Source organism: Eptatretus burgeri, chromosome 17 (assembly GCF_056783735.1).
Source record: "Eptatretus burgeri isolate ZD-2024b chromosome 17, Ebu_testis_v1, whole genome shotgun sequence".
Classification (NCBI taxonomy): domain Eukaryota; kingdom Metazoa; phylum Chordata; class Myxini; order Myxiniformes; family Myxinidae; genus Eptatretus; species Eptatretus burgeri.
In genome coordinates, this window is record NC_140977.1 from 23,247,369 (window position 1) to 23,261,950 (window position 14,582).

Consider the following 14,582-nt stretch of genomic DNA (forward strand, 5'->3'; position numbering starts at 1 on the left):
TCACCACCACCTTTCATCTTCCCCCATCCAAAACCTCGATCTTTTCTACCCCCGACAATCCACCCCAAACCCACCTCTTTCAAATTCCCTGCTTTCCTTCCTGAAAGTCCCTGTAATGTCCATCTTGTATTCCCCATGTTCTCCGCCCCATCCCTCTCCCTTCCACAGATCTCCTAATGTCTCTGTTCCCACTGTTTTGTCCTTCCCACTCACTCTCATACGAGCCTTCACAAGGTCACAAAAAACCAACAAACAAAAAAAAAACGCTCTCCATGGCAGCTCTGTCCTTCCTCAGATGTGGTGACCAAAAATACACAATATTCTACATGAGGCCTTAATAAATTCCTGTTCAGTGTTAACATCTCTTTTGATTTATAATTTTATAATTTTTTGATTTAATTTTTTTTGTTGGGTGTAATTTATGAGATAATTTTTCATCCTGGAAGTATTCACGGTTTTCCGTAGGTGTATTCATGTTTGTTTTTTCACGTTTTCGTGATTTTTCTTGGGTGTAGTCACAGATTTTCATGGGCGTATTCTTGGGTGTAGTCACAGATTTTCATGGGCGTATTCTTGGGTGAAGTCACAGATTTTCATGGGTGTATTCTTGGGTGTAGTCACAGATTTTCATGGGCGTATTTGCGGGGGTTTTTTTTCCACAGTTTTCCACAGGCGAATTCGTGTTTTTTTTTCGTGGTTTTCGCAAGCGCATTCATGATTTTCTTCTGGCGTATTGGCGGTTTTTTGTGGTTTTCCACAGGTGTATTCATGTTTGATTTTTTCCGCATTTTTGTAGTTTTTCTAGGACGTATTTGTGGGTTTTCCCGAGCATATTTACATTTTTTTTTCAGGCGTATTTGTGGTTTTTCGCAGCTTTCCATGGGCGTGTTCATGTTTTGTTTTGGGTTTTTTCGCATTTTTGTGGTTTTTCTCTGGCGTATTTGCAATTTTTTTTCTCACGTTTTTCCTCGTGCGTATTCGTGTTTTTATTTTTTATTTTTTTTTACATTTTCGCGTTATTTCTCAGGCATATTCCCGGTTTTTCACGTGTTTTTTCTCAGGCATATTCCCGGTTTTTTCACGTGTTTCTTCTTGGGCATATTCCTGGGTTTTCCTCTTTTTTTTCTTGGGCATATTCCCGGTTTTTTCACATTTTCACCTTTTTCCTTGGGTATATTCCCGGTTTTTTCACTTTTTTTTTCTTGGTCATATTCCCGGTTTTTTCATGTGTTTCTTCTTGGGCATATTCCCGGGTTTTCACGTATTTTTTTCTTTGGCATATTCCCTGTTTTTTCACGTGTTTTTTCTTGGGCATGTTTCCGGTTTTTTCACGTGTTTTTTCTTGGGCATATTCCCGTTTTTTTCACATGTTTTTTCTTGGGCATATTCCCGGGTTTTCACGTGTTTTTTTCTTTGGCATATTCCCGGTTTTTTCACGTGTTTTTTCTTGGGCATATTCCCGGTTTTTCACGTGTTTTTTTCTTGGGCATATTCCCGGTTTTTTCTTGGGCATATTCCCAGTTTTTCACGTGTTTTTTTCTCGGGCATATTCCCGGTTTTTTCACGTGTTTTTCCTTTGGCATATTCCCAGTTTTTCACGTGTTTTTTCTTGGGCATATTCCCGGTTTTTTCACGTGTTTTTCCTTAGGCATATTCCTGGTTTTGTCACGTTTTCGCCTTTTTCCTTGGCATATTCACGGGTTTTTCTCCGTAATATTCCGGGTTTTTTCACGTGTTTTTTCTTGGGCATATTCCTGGTTTTTTCACGTGTTTTTCCTTGGACATATTCCCGGTTTTGTCATGTTTTTGCCTTTTTCCTTGGTATATTGACGGTTTTTTTTCTCCGAAATAGTCCCGGTTTTTTCATGTTTTTTTCTCGGGCATATTCCCGGTTTTGTCACGTTTTTGCTTTTGTCCTTGGTATATTCACGGGTTTTTTTCTCCGGAATACTCCTGGAATCACGTTTGTTTTTTCCTTCAGGCATATTCGTGGTTATTTTTTTCGCGGTTTTCACGCACGTATTCATCGTTTTTTTCATGCTTTTTTCTTGGGTGTATTCCCAGTTTTTTTTTACGTTTCCACGTTTTTTTTCTTGGGCATATTCTTGTTTTTTTTTCTTTGCATTGTTATCTCAGGACTATTCTCGTTTTTTTGTTTTTATCACATTTTCTCTCAGGCATATTCACGGTTTTTCTTGGGTGTATTCACAGGGTTTTTTCGCATTTTTTTCTCAGGCGTATTCGCGGGGTTTTTCACGTTTTTTTTTTTCTCGAGCATATTCACAATTTTTATTATTGTGTTTTTTCTCAGGCGTATTCACGGGGTTTTTTTTAGCATTTTTTTTCTCAGGCGTATTCATGGGTTTTTTTCACGGTTTTTCTTTTTTGCATTTTTTTTCTCAGGCATATTCGTGGTTTAAATTTTTTTTCGCGGTTTTACTTTTTTTCCTCAGGCGTATTCCCAGTTATTTTCACGATTTTCTCAGACATATTCCTAGTTTTTTTTCACGTTTTTCTTGGGCATATTCGTGGGGTTTGTTTTGCGTTTTTTTTTTTCTTGGGCATATCCTCGGTTTAGCTTGGGTGCATTCACTGATTTTTTTCAGGTTTTTTCTCTGGCATATTCATGGGGTTGTTTTGCGTTTTCTTCTTGGGCGTATTCGCCTTTTTTCCCCATTTTCTGTGGCTTTTCTCAAGCATATTCATGTTTTTCTCAGGCATATTTGCAGTTCTTTTGCATTTTCCTGGTTTTGAACAGGTGTATTCATGTTTTTTTTGTTTTTTTTTCGAGTTTTCACAGGTTTTCTCGGGCGTATTCTCATTTTGTTTTTCGTGGGTGCATTCACGGTTTTTCTCAGATGCATTTGCAGGGGTTTTGTTTTTTTTTCACAGGCATTTTCGTGTTTTTTATTGTCACGTTTTCGCGTTTTTTTGTGTGTTTTTTTTCATGGCCGTATTGATTGTTTTCAGGAGTATTCGCGGTTTTTTTTTTTAGGTTTTTTTCCTCGGGTGTGTTCACGATTTTTCTCGGGCTATTCGAGTATTTTTTGTGGGCATATTCACTGTTTTTCTGAGGTGTATTCGCGGGGTTTTTTTCGTGTTTTCCGCAGGCATATTCATGTTTTCACAGATTTTCATGATTTTTTCTCAGGCGTATTCACAGTTTTCCGCAAGCATATTCGTGTATTTTTCACGTATTTGTGGTTTTTCGTGGGCTTATTCATGGTTTTTCTCGGGCTTATTCATGGTTTTTCTCAGGCATATTCACAGTTTTCCACAAACGTATTGATGTTTTTCTCACGGGCGTATTCGTAGTTTTTCATGGGCTTATTCATGGTTTTTCTCAGGCATATTCACAGTTTTCCGCAAACGTATTGATGTTTTTTCACGGGTGTATTCGTAGTTTTTCATGGGCTTATTCATGGTTTTTCTCACGCGTATTCACAGCTTTTCTCGGGCGTTTTCGCGATTTTTTGCGGTTATTCGAGTATTTTTTTTCGTGGGCATATTCACTGTTTTTCTGAGGCATATTCCTGTTTTTCCGCAAGTGTATTCATGTATTTTTCATGTATTTGTGGTTTTTCGTTGGCGTATTCGTGTATTTTTCATGGGCTTATGATTTTTCTCAGCCGTATTCACAGTTTTCAGCAAGCGTATTCGTGTATTTTTCATATATTCGTGGTTTTTCGTTGGCGTATTCGTGTTTTTTTCATGGGCTTATGATTTTTCTCAGCCGTATTCACAGTTTTCAGCAAGCATATTCGTGTATTTTGCATATATTCGTGGTTTTTCATGGGCTTATTCATGGTTTTTCTCAGGCATATTCACAGTTTTCCGCAAGCGTATTCCTGTTTTTTCACAGGCGTATTCATGTTTTTCTTAGGCATAATCACAGTTTTCCGCAAGCGTATTCCTGTTTTTTTCACAGGCGTATTCGTGGTTTTTCAGAGGCTTATTCATGATTTTTCTCAGCCATATTCACAGTCTTCAGCAAGCGTATTCGTGTATTTTTCACGTATTTGTGGTTTTTCGTGGGCTTATTCGTGGTTTTTCATGGGCTTATTCATGGTTTTCCGCAAACACATTTATGATTTTTCTCAGCCGTATTCACAGTTTTCAGCAAGCGTATTCATGTATTTTTCACGTATTTGTGGTTTTTCGTGGGCTTATTCGTGGTTTTTCATGGGCTTATTCATGGTTTTCGGCAAGCATATTCATGATTTTTCTCAGGCGTATTCACAGTTTTCAGCAAGCGTATTCATGTATTTTTCACATATTTGTGGTTTTTCACATATTTGTGGTTTTTCATGGGCTTATTCATGGTTTTCCGCGAGCATATTAATGATTTTTCTCAGGCGTATTCACAGTTTTCAGCAAATGTATTCGTGTATTTTTCACAAAAATTATTCATACCCAATGAAAAATCTGAGTTTTGCATTTATCTCATCCCTACAAGCTGGAGTGGTGGAACTTTCACTTCACCCAAGGACATTTAGTTGGCATGTACAAATCCACATATATTTTGGCTCAACATTATTAGCATAACAATAGAAATGTTAAGATTTCTGTTTTTATGCCTGTCCAAAATTATTCATACCCCATACCAAGTCTCAGAATTGAGGCCAATGTTTGTAATAATGCACATGCTTTTGATATTCCTAAGATTCTTTTTAATGTTATGCAATTATTCCAAGATGTGTGCATACAATCTGAATGCATTACAAATGTGGTCTATTGAATGTACAGTGAGGAATGTAATAGAACAACACTCTGCTTTGAGACTGTAAATTAAGGGGAGCTGATGCAATCATTCTCAGGTCATTGTCAGCATGGAGAAGAAGAAAGAAGTCAGTGAGGACCTTCGGTTGTGCATTGTGAATGCTCACAAGGAGGGGAAAGGCTACAAAGCTATTTCGAAGCAGTTCCGAGTGCCAGTTGCCACCATACAAAGCATAATTAGGAAGTACAAGGAGTTCCACACTGTAAAAAAAACATTAAAGGACGTGGTCGGAAGCCAAAGGTGTCACCTCGTCTGGCAAGAAAAGTCTGGCGAGAGGCCAACAACAATCCACGGATCACTATTAAGGCTCTCCTGAACAACCTTGGCGAGTCTGGGACCAAGATATCAAGGCAGACACTCCAGCGGACGTTGCACAAGGGGGGTTTCCATGGACGCCGACCAAGAAAGACTCCACTCCTCCATCCCAAGCACAGAAAGGCTCGTCTAGCCTTTGCAAAAGCTCATCTGGACAAAGATCCAAACTTTTGGTCCTCAGTTCCGTGGTCGGATGAGACGAAAATTGAGCTTTTCGGGTACAGAGATGTTGCTTTCGTTTGCCGAAAGAAAGGTGAAGCAAACAACCCTAAGAACACAGTCCCGACCGTCAAGCATGGAGGCAGGAGCATAATGCTTTGGGGATGTTTCTCAGCCAGTGGGCCCTGCAATCTCGTCAAAGTGGATGGCATCATGAAAAAGGAGTAGTACATCAAGATCCTTGAAAAAAACATCAAACAGTCTGCAGAGAAACTTCACCTCCGGGAGCATTGGACGTATCAGCATGAAAACGATTTAAAACACACCGCCAAGTCAGTCAAGAAATGGTTCCGGGATAATGATGTAGACGTTCTAGAGTGGCCAAGCCAAAGTCAAGACCTGAACCCAATCGAGAATCTGTGGCGGGAACTCAAGACCGGAGTGATGGTAAGGAAGCCTTCCAACCTCAAAGACCTGGAGACCTTCGCGAAGGAGGAGTGGGCCAAAATCCCTGTAGAGACATGCAAAAACCTTGTGAGCAAGTATAAAAACCGTTTGGAGGCTGTAATCACAAACAGAGGCTTTTCCATTGATTACTGAATGTGACATTGAACTGATCTAATCAAGGGTATGAATAATTCTGGACATGACATTTTTTTGTACATCTATCAATAAAATACCCCTGAAACAATGTATTTCTTGAAATGTCTCTTGCAGTGATTCTTTCAGCTGTTTGTCACATTATTATGTAACCTAAGCCAGAAGAAACTCATTCCTCAAATAACACGATTCAAAATACTCCAAATTTGGTAAGGGTATGAATAATTTTGGGCTTAACTGTATGTGTTTAGTTAGAATCCATCCCGTGTCTAACGGGAATTTCATGTGTGCGCTGTGAGTTATTTTGTAGTTAGTTCTTTTTTTATATTCCCCAACAACAACATCCTGCTTCGTTCCGCCACCCAACCAAACCTTCGCGCACCGACTCCATTATCCCCATGTTTTTGGCTGAAGGCGTGGGCGGAGCCTCCATCGCCTCAGATTGAGGCTCCGCTCCGAAGAAGGGCAGGGAGTGTTTCCTCCAGCCAATGGACGAAGAGTGAGGAAAGCCGAGGCGCTCCAGCCAATGGGAAGCCAGAAGGCCAGAAACAACTACAGAGCCTCTTCGGGGGGGGGGAGGGGGGCAGGCCACCGACACGCCACCCATCCAATGGGAGGCAGAGTTACCTCAGGACCGATCCCTCTCACCTCGCAGGAGGGGTTGAAGAATTGTCGGTGCGATCCGTCTGGGTCGTCTCGTCTGGTCTACTGGCCATCTTCCGTCTTGGTGCTGGCTGGCATCTGCCGCTTCCTCTTGGTTCCTTGGCGCTTGGTGCGAAGTTGTCCATGTGGGGTTGAGTCCCACCGTGGTGGTTGGAGCGTCCGATCTTCTCAAGCACTTCCACAAGAATCCCAAGCTCCACAAGGGCAGGTCGGCAAGCCGTGCGAATGCGGCCAGGTACCAGCAGAACTCTGACCCTCCAGTTCGCCTATTCTCCCAGGCTGGAGGTCCGAATAAAGGCCGGCCGGCCCCATTTCTTTTTGGGTATGTGTGTCTGTCTGTGGCCAGTCTGATAAGTAGAAATTGTATAAATGTTGATTGCTCATTGTACATTTTCTTGCATATTCGTTATTAAGTCTGCTCTGTGTCTCCTTCTCCCCATTATAAATAAACCCCGTGTTAAATGTTCCAGTTCGTTGCCTGTCATTTCTTCCATTAGCCCAGTATGGTTCGGGCTTGAGAAGTAGTAAGGCCGTTTGTGCCGTAAATTGTCATTTGGACCGGCGTGGCTTTCGTAATTTCCGATCGGTTACACCGGACCCGAGTCGGTAATAGCGACTCGGTTCGGACAAAGCCGGCCGAGGGTGTGGCTTCCCTGGTAGTTAGATGGCATGAGTACTTAGGTAAATTGGAATAGACAAGTGGACCCTACCTCACGCCATCGAAATATTGGCGACCACGGTCCTTTAAGCGACCCGTCGACTCCGGAGTTATCCGGGGTGACGACCTTCGATTCCGGGTGTTTGGTGGGAGACGGCCCTACTACTCCATCTAGCGGTCGTTCCTCGCCACCGACCCCCGGCCCACAACACTATTCCTGAATGGGCCCACACTGGTCCTAACCTATTGTTTTCCCCTGATCTACTTAAATAAAGCCTTGCTATGATGTTTAATATTCTTCGCCATGTCCTTCTCATACTCTCTTTTGGCTTGCTGAGTTAATTTCTTAACTTTCCTCTGTTTACTCCGATAATGATATAAATCTAATTCCAGTCCTGTTATTTTAAACCTAATAAATGCCTTTTGCTTCTCCTTAGTGGCGTTCCTTATCTCACTACTCAACCACCCTGGCTTCTTTCTGCTTCTAGTTTTACACCTCATTGGAATGTACTTACTCTGCACTCCACACATTTGCTCCTTGAAGGTTTCCCATTTCTCTGATGCTGGTTATCCTTTTGTTACAGTCTCCCAATCTACATCATCCAACTCTCTCCTCGTACCCTCAAGGTTTCCCTTCCTGAAATCTAATACCCTAACTCTAAACTCTTTACACACACGATGTTATGGTCACCTGATCCTAAATGCTCCCTTACCTCCTCCTCCACCAGATGGGATCGTGACTTAAAAGGAGGTCTAACACGGCACTCCTCCTCGTGGGCCTCAATTCCTTCCTCAATTCCCACAGCAAACCTTGCTGCCCACTTTCTATTTGGCATGTGGCCATCATTCTGGAAACACGCCCTCCCCCCCCCCCCCAAAAAAAGATTCCCACTCCACCTCTTCAATGCAAAACCGAACTCCCTGCACAATTCTTCCAACCAAAGGTTGACATTTATCGTGCTACTCATGAATGCTCTGCTATTTCCTAAACTTTGTAGAATACCAGAAAACATTACCTCTGTACAACCCTTTGCTTTCAGTCACTCACCCAAAATCCTGCGCCGACCATTGAGTCCATGGTTCATGTGTTAATGTATGGAATGGTCTCCTTAGAAAGGTCGTGGCAGCAGGATTAAGTTGAGTTGACAGGTTTGTAACAGTCGCCGAATATCGGGAATGATTCACACACACAGTCACACACACACGTTCAGTGAGAATCCATGATGGAACTATTTTATCACACAAACGCCAAACCAATGCGTCATCAGCCCCTCATGAACATATGTATGAGCTGAACTTCCACATCAAGGTTAAGCAGAGAACCATTGGATATAGATATAGAGCACTGACCTAAATATAACTGGATCACTGGTTTGCTGAAAAAACTGGTCACGGCCGCCATCATGGTATTCACCACAACTGCGCACAATGCCGGCGGGTGGTCGGTAGGGAGTCCCAATATGGCGGCCACACTGGCGGCGGGTGGTCGCTAGGGAGTCCCAATATGGCGGCTGCACAATGCCTGCGGGTGGTCGCTAGGGAGTCCCAATATGGCGGCTGCACAATGCCTGCGGGTGGTCGCTAGGGAGTCCCAATATGGCGGCTACACAATGCCTGCGGGTAGTCGGTAGGGAGTCCCAATATGGCGGCTGCATGGCCTCATCATCAAATGCACTCTCATTTTCCGCTCATTCCTCCATACTATAGGGCTCCTGTGATATGACGACACACGGCTGGATATTAGTAGGAGTTGTAGGTAACGAGTGTGTGGATAGCTGATGGTTTTTGGACCTGGTGGAATGATGGGCCGAATGGCCTCCTCATGCGCCAAAGTACCTTACAAATGCTTGCGCTGTATAGCAGACATTAGTTGGTAAGGCTGATGTCCCATCTTCCACCCAAAGCCGTTTTGTTGACCTGAATGTATCAAGCGAATATGTTGTTTCCTGCTGTGTATTGATTATTCGTCTTCGAGAGGAAAAAACTAACAAACAATTAATGAAAACGGGACTCTCAAGAACCATCTTCTCCTTTGCCCCGGAAGATAGTTGTGGTTGTAAACCCAGACGGCATAACTTCTGCGGGCTGCGCTGGTCCAGCGGATTCTGTTCCTTTGATGTACGTTCGATTTGGCGGGTGATAACACCGGCCGGTCGGGTTCCTCGAGCATTTGTACATATCCGTGTCCATAGTGTTTTGACTTTTCTGTCATCGTGTTTGATGTAATGTAGTTTCATGGGTCGGACATGCTGATGACGATTCGCACGTGCAGCGTTTAAAAGTTTTTGTTTCTCTTGTATGAGGAAAACGGTTCGTGGGTCATGATGGAGGATTTCAGGGTTTGTTAAACGGCGGTGGAGCAGGTGGTGAGGTTCGCACGACCAGTCGGGCCGAGTCCGTGGTTGGTGTGTTTTGTGATTGGTTGGGGTGAGTCCATGGTTGGTGTGTTTTGTGATTGGTTGGGGTGAGTCCATGGTTGGTGTGTTTTGTGATTGGTTGGGGTGAGTCCATGGTTGGTGTGTTTTGTGATTGGTGAGGGTGAGTCCATGGTTGGTGTGTTTTGTGATTGGTTGGGGTGAGTCCATGGTTGGTGTGTTTTGTGATTGGTTGGGGTGAGTCCATGGTTGGTGTGTTTTGTGATTGGTTGGGGTGAGTCCATGGTTGGTGTGTTTTGTGATTGGTTGGGGTGAGTCCATGGTTGGTGTGTTTTGTGATTGGTTGGGGTGAGTCCATGTTTGGTGTGTTTTGTGATTGGTTGGGGTGAGTCCATGGTTGGTGTGTTTTGTGATTGGTTGGGGTGAGTCCATGGTTGGTGTGTTTTGTGATTGGTTGGGGTGAGTCCATGGTTGGTGTGTTTTGTGATTGGTTGGGGTGAGTCCATGGTTGGTGTGTTTTGTGATTGGTTGGGGTGAGTCCATGGTTGGTGTGTTTTATGTTTGGTTGGGGTGAGTCCATGGTTGGTGTGTTTTATGATTGGTGAGGGTGAGTCCATGGTTGGTGTGTTTTATGATTGGTGAGGGTGAGTCCATGGTTGGTGTGTTTTATGATTGGTGAGGGTGAGTCCATGGTTGGTGTGTTTTATGATTGGTGAGGGTGAGTCCATGGTTGGTGTGTTTTGTGATTGGTTAGGGTGAGTCCATGGTTGGTGTGTTTTGTGATTGGTTGGGGTGAGTTCATGGTTGGTGTGTTTTATGATTGGTGAGGGTGAGTCCATGGTTGGTGTGTTTTGTGATTGATTGGGGCGAGTCCATGTTTGGTGTGTTTTGTGATTGGTTGGGGTGAGTCCATGGTTGGTGTGTTTTGTGATTGGTTGGGGTGAGTCCATGGTTGGTGTGTTTTGTGATTGGTGAGGGTGAGTCCATGGTTGGTGTGTTTTGTGATTGGTTGGGGTGAGTCCATGGTTGGTGTGTTTTGTGATTGGTTGGGGTGAGTCCATGGTTGGTGTGTTTTGTGATTGGTGAGGGTGAGTCCATGGTTGGTGTGTTTTGTGATTGGTGAGGGTGAGTCCATGGTTGGTGTGTTTTGTGATTGGTTGGGGTGAGTCCATGGTTGGTGTGTTTTGTGATTGGTTGGGGTGAGTTCATGGTTGGTGTGTTTTGTGATTGATTGGGGCGAGTCCATGTTTGGTGTGTTTTGTGATTGGTTGGGGTGAGTCCATGGTTGGTGTGTTTTATGATTGGTGAGGGTGAGTCCGTGGTTGGTGTGTTTTGTGATTGATTGGGGCGAGTCCATGTTTGGTGTGTTTTGTGATTGGTTGGGGTGAGTCCATGGTTGGTGTGTTTTGTGATTGATTGCGGCGAGTCCATGTTTGGCGTGTTTTATGATTGGGGAGCGTGAGTCCAGGGTTGGTGTGTTTTATGATTGGTGAGGGGGAGTCCATGCTTGGTGTGTTTTGTGATTGGTTAGGATGAGTCCATGGTTGGTGTGTTTTGTGATTGGTTGGGGTGAGTTCATGGTTGGTGTGTTTTATGATTGGTGAGGGTGAGTCCATGGTTGGTGTGTTTTGTGATTGATTGGGGCGAGTCCATGTTTGGTGTGTTTTGAGATTGGTTGGGGTGAGTCCATGTTTGGTGTGTTTTGTGATTAATTGGAGCGAGACCATGATTGGTATGTTTTGTGATTGGTGAGGGTGAGTCCATGGTTGGTGTGTTTTGTGATTGGTTGGGGTGAGTCCATGGTTGGTGTGTTTTGTGATTTGTTGGGGCGAGTCCATGGTTGGTGTGTTTTGTGATTGGTTGGGGTGAGTCCATGGTTGGTGTGTTTTGTGATTGGTTAGGGTGAGTCCATGGTTGGTGTGTTTTGTGATTGGTGAGGGTGAGTCCATGGTTGGTGTGTTTTGTGATTGGTTGGGGTGAGTCCATGGTTGGTGTGTTTTGTGATTGATTGGGGCGAGTCCATGTTTGGTGTGTTTTGTGATTGGTTGGGGTGAGTCCATGGTTGGTGTGTTTTGTGATTGGTTGGGGTGAGTCCATGGTTGGTGTGTTTTGTGATTGGTTGGGGTGAGTCCATGGTTGGTGTGTTTTGTGATTGGTTGGGGTGAGTCCATGGTTGGTGTGTTTTGTGATTGGTTGGGGTGAGTCCATGGTTGGTGTGTTTTGTGATTGGTTGGTGTGTGAGTCCATGGTTGGTGTGTTTTGATGAGTTGGTTGGTGTGTTTTGTAGTCCATGGTTGGGTGTGATGGTATTAGTCCATGGTGAGTCCATGGTTAGCATGGGAGTGCTCCATGGTTGGTGTGTTTTATGTTTGGTTTGTGATTGGTTGGGGTTGGTGTGTTTTGTGATTGGTTGGGGTGAGTTCATGGTTGGTGTGTTTTATGATTGGTGAGGGTGGAGTCCATGGTTGGTGTGTTTATGATTGGGGCGAGTCCATGTTTTGGTGTGTTTGTGAGGTTGGTGAGTCCATGGTTGGTGTGTTTTGTGTGTTTATTGATTGGTTCGAGTGTTTGTGATTGCCCATGGTTGGTGTGGTTTTATGTGGATTGGTGAGTCGTTTATTGTGGATTGATTGGGGCCATGAGTCCATGTTATGTCCATGGTTGTGATTGGTGGTGTTTCTGGTTGGTGATTGGTGGTTTGGTGTGTTTTGTGATTGGAGTGAGTCCATGGGGTGTGTTTGTGTGGTTGGGGGTGAGTTGGTTGGTGAGTGATTGGTGGGGGTGTGCGGGTTAGTGAGTCCATGGTTGGTGTGTTTTGTGATTGGTTGGGGTGAGTGGTTGGTGTGGTGTGATTGGTGTTTGGTTGGGGTGAGTGAGTCCATGGTTGGTGTGTTTTATGTGTTGGTTGGGGTGAGTCCATGGTTGGTGTGTTTTATTTTGGTTGGGGTGAGTCCATGGTTGGTGTGTTTTATGATTGGTTAGGGTGAGTCCATGGTTGGTGTGTTTTTATGATTGGTGAGGGTGAGTCCATGGTTGGTGTGTTTTATGATTGGTGAGGGTGAGTCCATGGTTGGTGTGTTTTATGATTGGTGAGGGTGAGTCCATGGTTGGTGTGTTTTATGATTGGTGAGGGTGAGTCCATGGTTGGTGTGTTTATGATTGGCCAGTGAGTCCATGGTTGGTGTGTTTTGTGATTGGTTAGGGTGAGTCCATGGTTGGTGTGTTTTGTGATTGATTGTGAGTCCATGTGGTTGGTGTGTTTTATGATTGGATTGGGGTGAGTCCATGGTTGGTGTGTTTTGTGATTGATTGGGGCGAGTCCATGGTTGGTGTGTTTTTAGATTGGATTGGGGTGAGTCCATGGTTGGTGTGTTTTGTGATTGGTTGGGGTGAGTCCATGGTTGGTGTGTTTTGTGATTGGTTGGGGTGAGTCCATGGTTGGTGTGTTTTGTGATTGGTTGGGGTGAGTCCATGGTTGGTGTGTTTTGTGATTGGTTGGGGGTGAGTCCATGGTTGGTGTGTTTTGTGATTTGTTGGGGTGAGTCCATGGTTGGTGTGTTTTGTGATTGGTTAGGGTGAGTCCATGGTTGGTGTGTTTTGTGATTGGTTGAGGGTGAGTCCATGGTTGGTGTGTTTTGTGATTGATGAGGGTGAGTCCATGGTTGGTGTGTTTTATGTGATTGATGAGGGTGAGTCCATGGTTGGTGTGTTTTGGTGATTGGTTGAGGTGAGTCCATGGTTGGTGTGTTTTGTAATTGGTTGGGGTGAGTCCATGGTTGGTGTGTTTTGTGATTGGTTGGCGTGAGTCCATGGTTGGTGTGTTTTGTGATTGGTTGGGGTGAGTCCATGGTTGGTGTGTTTTGTGATTGGTTGGGGTGAGTCCATGGTTGGTGTGTTTTGTGATTGGTTGGGGTGAGTCCATGGTTGGTGTGTTTTGTGATTGGTTGGGGTGAGTCCATGGTTGGTGTGTTTTATGTTTGGTTGGGGTGAGTCCATGGTTGGTGTGTTTTATGTTTGGTTGGGGTGAGTCCATGGTTGGTGTGTTTTATGATTGGTTAGGGTGAGTCCATGGTTGGTGTGTTTTATGTTTGGTTGGGGTGAGTCCATGGTTGGTGTGTTTTATGATTGGTGAGGGTGAGTCCATGGTTGGTGTGTTTTATGATTGGTGAGGGTGAGTCCATGGTTGGTGTGTTTTATGATTGGTGAGGGTGAGTCCATGGTTGGTGTGTTTTATGATTGGTGAGGGTGAGTCCATGGTTGGTGTGTTTTGTGATTGGTTAGGGTGAGTCCATGGTTGGTGTGTTTTGTGATTGGTTGGGGTGAGTTCATGGTTGGTGTGTTTTATGATTGGTTGGGGTGAGTCCATGGTTGGTGTGTTTTGTGATTGGTTGGGGTGAGTCCATGGTTGGTGTGTTTTATGATTGGTGAGGGTGAGTCCATGGTTGGTGTGTTTTGTGATTGGTTAGGGTGAGTCTATGGTTGGTGTGTTTTGTGATTGGTTGGGGTGAGTCCATGGTTGGTGTGTTTTGTGATTGGTTGGGGTGAGTCCATGGTTGGTGTGTTTTGTGATTGATGAGGGTGAGTCCATGGTTGGTGTGTTTTGTGATTGATGAGGGTGAGTCCATGGTTGGTGTGTTTTGTGATTGGTTGGGGTGAGTCCATGGTTGGTGTGTTTTGTGATTGATGAGGGTGAGTCCATGGTTGGTGTGTTTTGTGATTGGTTGGGGTGAGTCCATGGTTGGTGTGTTTTATGTTTGGTTAGGGTGAGTCCATGGTTGGTGTGTTTTGTGATTGATTGGGGCGAGTCCATGTTTGGTGTGTTTTGTGATTGGTTGGGGTGAGTCCATGGTTGGTGTGTTTTGTGATTGGTTGGGGTGAGTCCATGGTTGGTGTGTTTTGTGATTGGTTGGGGTGAGTCCATGGTTGGTGTGTTTTGTGATTGGTTGGGGTGAGTCCATGGTTGGTGTGTTTTATGTTTGGTTGGGGTGAGTCCATGGTTGGTGTGTTTTATGATTGGTTCTGGTGAGTCCAT

General features: G+C 44.3%; 1 protein-coding gene across 2 annotated transcripts in view; it reads left to right on the plus strand.

Annotated features, from left to right (window-relative positions):
* The first annotated feature begins 9,162 nt into the window (after window positions 1–9,162).
* The window catches only part of CSE1L (chromosome segregation 1 like), a 94,678-nt gene continuing 89,258 nt past the window's right edge, over window positions 9,163–14,582 (plus strand). The window contains exon 1 of one of the 2 annotated variants that reach the window (XM_085861247.1): window positions 9,163–9,293. The gene's annotated coding sequence lies outside the window, so the exon portion shown is untranslated. Of the gene's footprint in view, window positions 9,294–9,367; window positions 9,547–14,582 lie in introns of those variants that run through there. The other variant, XM_085861248.1, reaches the window with a different exon arrangement.